Raw genomic sequence first — 10000 nt, 5'->3', positions numbered from 1 at the left:
ATAAGGATAGGTTAAGGGTTAGGGTTAGGGTTAGGGTTAGGGTTTAGGTTTGGGTTAGTATTAGGGTTAGGGTTAGGGTTAGGGTTAGGGTCAGGGTTAGGGTTAGGGTTAGGGATAGGGATAGGGATAGGGATAAGGATAGGGTTAGGGTAAGGGTTAGGGTTAGGATTAAGGATAGGGATAGTGTAAGGATGAATGTTAGGGTTAGTTTTAGTGTTAGGGTTAGGGTTACTGTTAGGGTTAGGGTTAGGGTTAGGGTTAGGGTTACGGTTTGGGTTAGGGTAATGGTTAGGGTTAGGGTTACGATTAGGATTAGGGATAGGGATAGGGATAGGGATAGGGTAATGGTTAGGGTTAGGGTTAGGATTAAGGATAGGGATAGGGATACGGGATAGGGATAGGGTAAGGGTTATGGTTAGGGTTATGGTTAGGGTTAGGGTGTGGGTTTGGGTTTGGGTTTGGGTTAGTGTTAGTGTTAGAGTAATGGATAGGGAGATAGGGATAGGGATAGGGACAGGGTTAGGGATAGTAATAGGTTAAAGGTTACGGTTATTGTTATTGATAGCGTTTGGGTTAGGGTTAGGATTAGGGTTAGGGTTAGGGTTAGGGATAGGGAGAGGGTTAGTGTTAGGGTAAGGGTTAGGAATAGGGTTAGGGTTAGGGTTAGTATTAGGGATAGGGATACGGTTAGGGTAAGGGTTAGGGTAAGGATTAGGATTAAGGATAAGGATAGGGTAAAGGTTAGTGTTAGGGTTAGTGTTAGGGTTACTGTTAGGGTTCGTGTTAGTGTTAGTGTTAGTGTTAGGGTTAGTGTTAGGGTTAGGGTTAGTGTTAGTGTTAGTGTTAGGGTTAGGGTTTCGGTTAGGGTGTGGGTTAGGGTTAGGGTTAGGGTTTCGGTTAGGGTTAGGGTTAGGGTTTGGATTAGGATTAGGATTAGTGATAAGGATAGGTTAAGGGTTAGGGTTAGGGTTAGGGTTAGGGTTTAGGTTTGGGTAGTATTAGGGTTAGTGTTAGTGTTAGGGTTAGGGTTAGAGTTAGGGATAGGGTTATGGTTAGGTTTAGGGTTAGGGATAGGGATATTGAGAGGGATAGGGATAGGGATAGGGTAAGAGTTAGGGTTAGGATTAAGGATAGGGATAGGGTAAGGATTAATGTTAGTGTTAGTGTTAGGGTTAGGGTTAGGGTTAGGGTTACTGTTAGGGTTAGGGTTAGGGTTACTGTTAGGGTCAGGGTCAGGGTTAGGGTTAGGGTTAGGGTTAGGGTTAGGGTTGGGGTTAGGGTTCGGATTAAGGATAGGGATAGGGTAAGGATTAATGTTAGGGTAACTGTTAGTGTTAGGGTTAGGGTTACTGTTAGGGTTAGGGTCAGGGTTAATTTTAGTGTTAGTGTTAGTGTTAGTGTTAGGGTGAGGGTTTAGGTTTGGGTTAGTATTAGGGTTAGGGTTAGGGTTAGGGTCAGGGTTAGGGTTAGGGTTAGGGTTAGGGATAGGGATAGGGATAGAGATAGGGATAGGGTAAGGGTAAGGGTTAGGGTTAGGATTAAGGATAGGGATAGGGTAAGGATTAATGTTAGGGTAACTGTTAGTGTTAGGGTTAGGGTTACTGTTAGGGTTAGGGTTAGGGTTAATTTTAGTGTTAGTGTTAGTGTTAGTGTTAGTGTTAGGGTTAGGGTTAGGGTAAGGGTTAGGGTTAGGGTTTTGGTTAGTGTTAGGGTTAGGATTAGGATTAGTGATAAGGATAGGTTAAGGGTTTGGGTTAGTATTAGGGTTAGGGTTAGGGTTTGGATTTAGGATAGGGATACGTATAGGGATAGGGTAAGGGTTATGGTTAGGGTTATGGTTAGGGTCAGGGTGTGGGTTTGGGTTTGGGTTTGGGTTAGTGTTAGGGTGAGTCTTAGGGTTAGGGATAGGGATAAGGTAAGTGTTATTGTTAGTGTTAGTGTTAGTGTTAGGGTTAGGGTTAGGGTTAGGGTTAGGGTAAGGGTTAGGATTACAGGGTTAGCGTTTGGATTAGGATTAGGATTAGGATTAGGATTAGGGATAGGGATAGGGATAAGGATAGGGATAGGGTAAGGGTTAGTCTTAGGGTTAGGGATAGGGATAGGGATACTTTTTGGTTTGAGTTAGGGTTAGGGTTACGGTTAGGGTTAGGGTTTGGGTAAGGGTTAGGGTTAGGGTTAGGGTTAGGGATAGGGATCGGAATAGGGTTAGGGTTAGGGTTAGGATTAGGATTAGGGATAGGGATAGGGATAGGGTAAGTGTTAGGGATAGGGTTAGGTTTGGATTAGGATTAGGATTAGTGATAGGGATAGGTTAAGGGTTAGGGTTAGCGTTAGGGTTCGGGTTTCGGTTAGGGTTAGGGTTAGGGTTTGGATTAGGATTAGGATTAGTGATAGGGATAGGTTAAGGGTTAGGGTTAGGGTTAGGGTTTAGGTTTGGGTTAGTATTAGGGTTAGGGTTAGGGTTAGGGTTAGGGTCAGGGTTAGGGTTAGGGTTAGGGATAGGGATAGGGATAGGGATAAGGATAGGGTTAGGGTAAGGGTTAGGGTTAGGATTAAGGATAGGGATAGTGTAAGGATGAATGTTAGGGTTAGTTTTAGTGTTAGGGTTAGGGTTACTGTTAGGGTTAGGGTTAGGGTTAGGGTTACGGTTTGGGTTAGGGTAATGGTTAGGGTTAGGGTTACGATTAGGATTAGGGATAGGGATAGGGATAGGGATAGGGTAATGGTTAGGGTTAGGGTTAGGATTAAGGATAGGGATAGGGATACGGATAGGGATAGGGTAAGGGTTATGGTTAGGGTTATGGTTAGGGTTAGGGTGTGGGTTTGGGTTTGGGTTTGGGTTAGTGTTAGTGTTAGAGTAATGGATAGGGAGATAGGGATAGGGATAGGGACAGGGTTAGGGATAGTAATAGGTTAAAGGTTAGGGTTATTGTTATTGATAGCGTTTGGGTTAGGGTTAGGATTAGGGTTAGGGTTAGGGTTAGGGATAGGGAGAGGGTTAGTGTTAGGGTAAGGGTTAGGAATAGGGTTAGGGTTAGGGTTAGTATTAGGGATAGGGATACGGTTAGGGTAAGGGTTAGGGTAAGGATTAGGATTAAGGATAAGGATAGGGTAAAGGTTAGTGTTAGGGTTAGTGTTAGGGTTACTGTTAGGGTTCGTGTTAGTGTTAGTGTTAGGGTTAGGGTTAGTGTTAGTGTTAGTGTTAGGGTTAGGGTTTCGGTTAGGGTGTGGGTTAGGGTTAGGGTTAGGGTTTCGGTTAGGGTTAGGGTTAGGGTTTGGATTAGGATTAGGATTAGTGATAAGGATAGGTTAAGGGTTAGGGTTAGGGTTAGGGTTAGGGTTTAGGTTTGGGTAGTATTAGGGTTAGTGTTAGTGTTAGGGTTAGGGTTAGAGTTAGGGATAGGGTTATGGTTAGGTTTAGGGTTAGGGATAGGGATATTGAGAGGGATAGGGATAGGGATAGGGTAAGAGTTAGGGTTAGGATTAAGGATAGGGATAGGGTAAGGATTAATGTTAGTGTTAGTGTTAGGGTTAGGGTTAGGGTTAGGGTTACTGTTAGGGTTAGGGTTACTGTTAGGGTCAGGGTCAGGGTTAGGGTTAGGGTTAGGGTTAGGGTTGGGGTTAGGGTTCGGATTAAGGATAGGGATAGGGTAAGGATTAATGTTAGGGTAACTGTTAGTGTTAGGGTTAGGGTTACTGTTAGGGTTAGGGTCAGGGTTAATTTTAGTGTTAGTGTTAGTGTTAGGGTGAGGGTTTAGGTTTGGGTTAGTATTAGGGTTAGGGTTAGGGTTAGGGTCAGGGTTAGGGTTAGGGATAGGGATAGGGATAGAGATAGGGATAGGGTAAGGGTAAGGGTTAGGGTTAGGATTAAGGATAGGGATAGGGTAAGGATTAATGTTAGTGTTAGTGTTAGGGTTAGGGTTAGGGTTAGGGTTACTGTTAGGGTTAGGGTTAGGGTTACTGTTAGGGTCAGGGTCAGGGTTAGGGTCAGGGTCAGGGTTAGGGTTAGTGTTAGGGTAAGGGTTAGGGTTAGGGTTTTGGTTAGTGTTAGGGTTAGGATTAGGGTTAGGGTTAGGGTTAGGGTTAGGGTTAGGGTTAGGGTTAGGGTTAGGGTTAGGGTTAGGGTTAGGGTTAGGGTTAGGGTTAGGGTTAGGGTTAGGGTTAGGGTTAGTGTTAGGGTTAGGGTTAGGGTTAGGGTAAGGGTTAGGGTTAGGGTTTTGGTTAGTGTTAGGGTTAGGATTAGGATTAGTGATAAGGATAGGTTAAGGGTTTGGGTTAGGGTTTGGGTTAGTATTAGGGTTAGGGTTAGGGTTTGGATTTAGGATAGGGATACGTATAGGGATAGGGTAAGGGTTATGGTTAGGGTTATGGTTAGGGTCAGGGTGTGGGTTTGGGTTTGGGTTTGGGTTAGTGTTAGGGTGAGTCTTAGGGTTAGGGATAGGGATAAGGTAAGTGTTATTGTTAGTGTTAGTGTTAGTGTTAGTGTTAGTGTTAGGGTTAGGGTTAGGGTTAGGGTTAGGGTAAGGGTTAGGATTACAGGGTTAGCGTTTGGATTAGGATTAGGATTAGGATTAGGGATAGGGATAGGGATAAGGATAGGGATAGGGTAAGGGTTAGTCTTAGGGTTAGGGATAGGGATAGGGATACTTTTTGGTTTGAGTTAGGGTTAGGGTTACGGTTAGGGTTAGGGTTTGGGTAAGGGTTAGGGTTAGGGTTAGGGTTAGGGATAGGGATCGGAATAGGGTTAGGGTTAGGGTTAGGGTTAGGATTAGGATTAGGGATAGGGATAGGGATAGGGTAAGTGTTAGGGATAGGGTTAGGTTTGGATTAGGATTAGGATTAGTGATAGGGATAGGTTAAGGGTTAGGGTTAGCGTTAGGGTTCGGGTTTCGGTTAGGGTTAGGGTTAGGGTTAGGGTTTGGATTAGGATTAGGATTAGTGATAGGGATAGGTTAAGGGTTAGGGTTAGGGTTAGGGTTTAGGTTTGGGTTAGTATTAGGGTTAGGGTTAGGGTTAGGGTCATGGTTAGGGTTAGGGTTAGGGTTAGGGATAGGGATAGGGATAGGGATAAGGATATGGTAAGGGTAAGGGTTAGGGTTAGGATTAAGGATAGGGATAGGGTAAGGATTAATGTTAGTGTTAGTGTTAGTGTTAGTGTTAGTGTTAGGGTTACTGTTAGGGTTAGGGTCAGGGTTAATTTTAGTGTTAGTGTTAGTGTTAGGGTGAGGGTTAGGGTTAGGGTAAGGGTTAGGGTTAGGGTTAGGGATTGGGTTTGGGCTAGGGTTAGGGTTAGGGTTTCGGTTAGTGTTAGGGTTTGGATTAGGATTAGTGATAAGGATAGGTTAAGGGTTTGGGTTAGGGTTTGGGTTAGTATTAGGGTTAGGGATAGGGATAGGGATAGGGTTTGGGTTAGGGTTAGGGTTAGGGTTAGGGTTTGGGTTTGGGTTAGGGTAAGGGTAAGGGTTAGGGTTAGGGTTAGGGTTACGGTTTGGGTTAGGGTAATGGTTAGGGTTAGGGTTACGGTTTCAGTTAGGATTAGGGATAGGGATAGGGATAGGGATAGGGATAGGGTAATGGTTAGGGTTAGGGTTAGGATTAAGGATAGGGATACGGATAGGGATAGGGTAAGGGTTATGGTTAGGGTTATGGTTAGTGTTAGGGTGTGGGTTTGGGTTTGGGTTAGTGTTAGTGTTAGAGTAATGGATAGGGAGATAGGGATAGGGATAGGGACAGGGTTAGGGATAGTAATAGGTTAAGGGTTAGGGTTATTGTTATTGATAGCGTTTGGGTTAGGGTTAGGATTAGGGTTATGGTTAGGGTTAGGGTTAGGGATAGGGAGAGGGTTAGTGTTAGGGTAAGGGTTAGGAATAGGGTTAGGGTTAGGGTTAGTATTAGGTATAGGGATACGGTTAGGGTAAGGGTTAGGGTAACATTAGGATTAAGGATAAGGATAGGGTAAAGGTTAGTGTTAGTGTTAGTGTTAGGGTTAGGGTTAGGGTTACTGTTAGGGTTAGGGTTAGGGTTACTGTTAGGGTCAGGGTCAGGGTTAGGGTTAGGGTTAGGGTTAGGGTTTGGGTTAGGATTAAGGATAGGGATAGGGTAAGGATTAATGTTAGGGTAACTGTTAGTGTTAGGGTTAGGGTTACTGTTAGGGTTAGGGTCAGGGTTAATTTTAGTGTTAGTGTTAGTGTTAGTGTTAGGGTGAGGGTTTAGGTTTGGGTTAGTATTAGGGTTAGGGTTAGGGTCAGGGTTAGGGTTAGGGTTAGGGTTAGGGATAGGGATAGAGATAGGGATAGGGTAAGGGTAAGGGTTAGGGTTAGGGTTAGGATTAAGGATAGGGATAGGGTAAGGATTAATGTTAGGGTAACTGTTAGTGTTAGGGTTAGGGTTACTGTTAGGGTTAGGGTCAGGATTAATTTTAGTGTTAGTGTTAGTGTTAGTGTTAGGGTGAGGGTTAGGGTAAGGGTTAGGGTTAGGGTTTTGGTTAGTGTTAGGGTTAGGATTAGGATTAGTGATAAGGATAGGTTAAGGGTTTGGGTTATGGTTTGGGTTAGTATTAGGGTTAGGGTTAGGGTTAGGGTTAGGGTTTGGATTTAGGATAGGGATAGGTATAGGGATAGGGTAAGGGTTATGGTTAGGGTTATGGTTAGGGTCAGGGTGTGGGTTTGGGTTTGGGTTAGTGTTAGGGTGAGTCTTAGGGTTAGGGATAGGGATAAGGTAAGTGTTATTGTTATTGTTAGTGTTAGTGTTAGTGTTAGTGTTAGGGTTAGGATTACAGGGTTAGGGTTTGGATTAGGATTAGGATTAGGATTAGGGATAGGGATAGGGATAAGGATAGGGATAGGGTAAGGGTTAGTCTTAGGGTTAGGGATAGGGATAGGGATACTTTTTGGTTTGAGTTAGGGTTAGGGTTACGGTTAGGGTTAGGGTTTGGGTAAGGGTTAGGGTTAGGGTTAGGGTTAGGGATAGGGATCGGAATAGGGTTAGGGTTAGGGTTAGGGTTAGGGTTAGGATTAGGATTAGGGATAGGGATAGGGTAAGTGTTAGGGATAGGGTTAGGTTTGGATTAGGATTAGGATTAGTGATAGGGATAGGTTAAGGGTTAGGGTTAGCGTTAGGGTTCGGGTTTCGGTTAGGGTTAGGGTTAGGGTTAGGGTTTGGATTAGGATTAGGATTAGTGATAGGGATAGGTTAAGGGTTAGGGTTAGGGTTAGGGTTTAGGTTTGGGTTAGTATTAGGGTTAGGGTTAGGGTTAGGGTCATGGTTAGGGTTAGGGTTAGGGATAGGGATAGGGATAGGGATAGGGATAAGGATATGGTAAGGGTAAGGGTTAGGGTTAGGGTTAAGGATAGGGATAGGGTAAGGATTAATGTTAGGGTTAGTGTTAGTGTTAGGGTTACTGTTAGGGTTAGGGTCAGGGTTAATTTTAGTGTTAGTGTTAGTGTTAGTGTTAGGGTGAGGGTTAGGGTTAGGGTTAGGGATTGGGTTTGGGTTAGGGTTAGGGTTAGGGTTTCGGTTAGTGTTAGGGTTTGGATTAGGATTAGTGATAAGGATAGGTTAAGGGTTTGGGTTAGGGTTTGGGTTAGTATTAGGGTTAGGGTTAGGGATAGGGATAGGGTTAGGGTTAGGGTTAGGGTTAGGGTTTGGGTTTGGGTTAGGGTAAGGGTAAGGGTAAGGGTTAGGGTTAGGGTTAGGGTTACGGTTTGGGTTAGGGTAATGGTTAGGGTTAGGGTTACGGTTACGGTTAGGATTAGGGATAGGGATAGGGATAGGGATAGGGTAATGTTTAGGGTTAGGGTTAGGATTAAGGATAGGGATACGGATAGGGATAGGGTAAGGGTTATGGTTAGGGTTATGGTTAGGGTTAGGGTGTGGGTTTGGGTTTGGGTTTGGGTTAGTGTTAGTGTTAGAGTAATGGATAGGGAGATAGGGATAGGGTTAGGGACAGGGTTAGGGATAGTAATAGGTTAAGGGTTAGGGTTATTGTTATTGATAGCGTTTGGGTTAGGGTTAGGATTAGGGTTATGGTTAGGGTTTAGGGTTAGGGATAGGGAGAGGGTTAGTGTTAGGGTAAGGGTTAGGAATAGGGTTAGGGTTAGGGTTAGTATTAGGTATAGGGATACGGTTAGGGTAAGGGTTAGGGTAACATTAGGATTAAGGATAAGGATAGGGTAAAGGTTAGTGTTAGTGTTAGGGTTACTGTTAGGGTTCGTGTTAGTGTTAGTGTTAGTGTTAGTGTTAGTGTTAGGGTTAGGGTTAGGGTTTCGGTTAGGGTGTGGGTTAGGGTTAGGGTTAGGGTTTCGGTTAGGGTTAGGGTTAGGGTTTGGATTAGGATTAGGATTAGTGATAAGGATAGGTTAAGGGTTAGGGTTAGGGTTAGGGTTAGGGTTAGGGTTAGGGTTTAGGTTTGGGTAGTATTAGGGTTAGTGTTAGGGTTAGGGTTAGGGTTAGGGATAGGGTTAGGGTTAGGGTTAGTGTTAGGGATAGGGATATTGAGAGGGATAGGGATAGGGATAGGGTAAGGGTTAGGGTTAGGATTAAGGATAGGGATAGGGTAAGGATTAACGTTAGTGTTAGTGTTAGTGTTAGGGTTAGGGTTAGTGTTACTGTTAGGGTTAGGGTTAGGGTTACTGTTAGGGTTAGGGTTAGGGTTAGGGTTACGGTTTCGGTTAGGGTTAGGGTTAGGGTTTGGATTAGGATTAGTGATAGGGATAGGTTAAGGGTTACGGTTAGGGTTAGGGTTAGGGTTTAGGTTTTGGTTAGTATTAGGGTTAGGGTTAGGGTTAGGGTCAGGGTCAGGGTTACGGTTAGGGTTAGGGATAGGGATAGGGATAGAGATAGGGATAGGGTAAGGGTAAGGGTTAGGGTTAGGGTTAGGATTAAGGATAGGGATAGGGTAAGGATTAATGTTAGGGTAACTGTTAGTGTTAGGGTTAGGGTTACTGTTAGGGTTAGGGTCAGGGTTAATTTTAGTGTTAGTGTTAGTGTTAGGGTGAGGGTTAGGGTTAGGGTTTTGGTTAGTGTTAGGGTTAGGATTAGGATTAGTGATAAGGATAGGTTAAGGGTTTGGATTAGGGTTTGGGTTAGTATTAGGGTTAGGGTTAGGGATAGGGATAGGTTTAGGGTTAGGGTTAGGGTTAGGGTTTGGATTTAGGATAGGGATACGTATAGGGATAGGGTAAGGGTTTTGGTTAGGGTTATGGTTAGGGTCAGGGTGTGGGTTTGGGTTTGGGTTTGGGTTAGTGTTAGGGTGAGTCTTAGGGTTAGGGATAGGGATAAGGTAAGTGTTATTGTTATTGTTATTGTTATTGTTATTGTTATTGTTAGTGTTAGTGTTAGTGTTAGTGTTAGTGTTAGGGTTAGTGTTAGGGTTAGGGTTAGGGTTAGGATTACAGGGTTAGGGTTTGGATTAGGATTAGGATTAGGATTAGGGATAGGGATAGGGATAGGGATAGGGATAAGGATAGGGATAGGGTAAGGGTTAGTCTTAGGGTTAGGGATAGGGATACTTTTTGGTTTGAGTTAGGGTTAGGGTTACGGTTAGGGTTAGGGTTTGGGTAAGGGTTAGGGTTAGGGTTAGGGTTAGGGATAGGGATCGGAATAGGGTTAGGGTTAGGGTTAGGGTTAGGATTAGGATTAGGGATAGGGATAGGGTAAGTGTTAGGGTTAGGGTTAGGTTTGGATTAGGATTAGGATTAGTGATAGGGATAGGTTAAGGGTTAGGGTTAGCGTTAGGGTTCGGGTTTCGGTTAGGGTTAGGGTTAGGGTTTGGATTAGGATTAGGATTAGTGATAAGGATAGGTTAAGGGTTAGGGTTAGGGTTAGGGTTAGGGTTAGGGTTTAGGTTTGGGTTAGTATTAGGGTTAGGGTTAGGGTTAGGGTCAGGGTCAGGGTCAGGGTTAGGGTTAGGGATAGGGATAGGGATAGGGATAAGGATAGGGTAAGGGTAAGGGTTAGGGTTAGGATTAAGGATAGGGATAGGGTAAGGATTAGTGTTAGT

Source organism: Erythrolamprus reginae, chromosome 3 (genome assembly GCF_031021105.1).
Source record: "Erythrolamprus reginae isolate rEryReg1 chromosome 3, rEryReg1.hap1, whole genome shotgun sequence".
Lineage (NCBI taxonomy): Eukaryota > Metazoa > Chordata > Lepidosauria > Squamata > Dipsadidae > Erythrolamprus > Erythrolamprus reginae.
The sequence above is the reverse complement of the archived record's forward strand: the minus strand, read 5'-3'. Positions refer to the sequence as shown.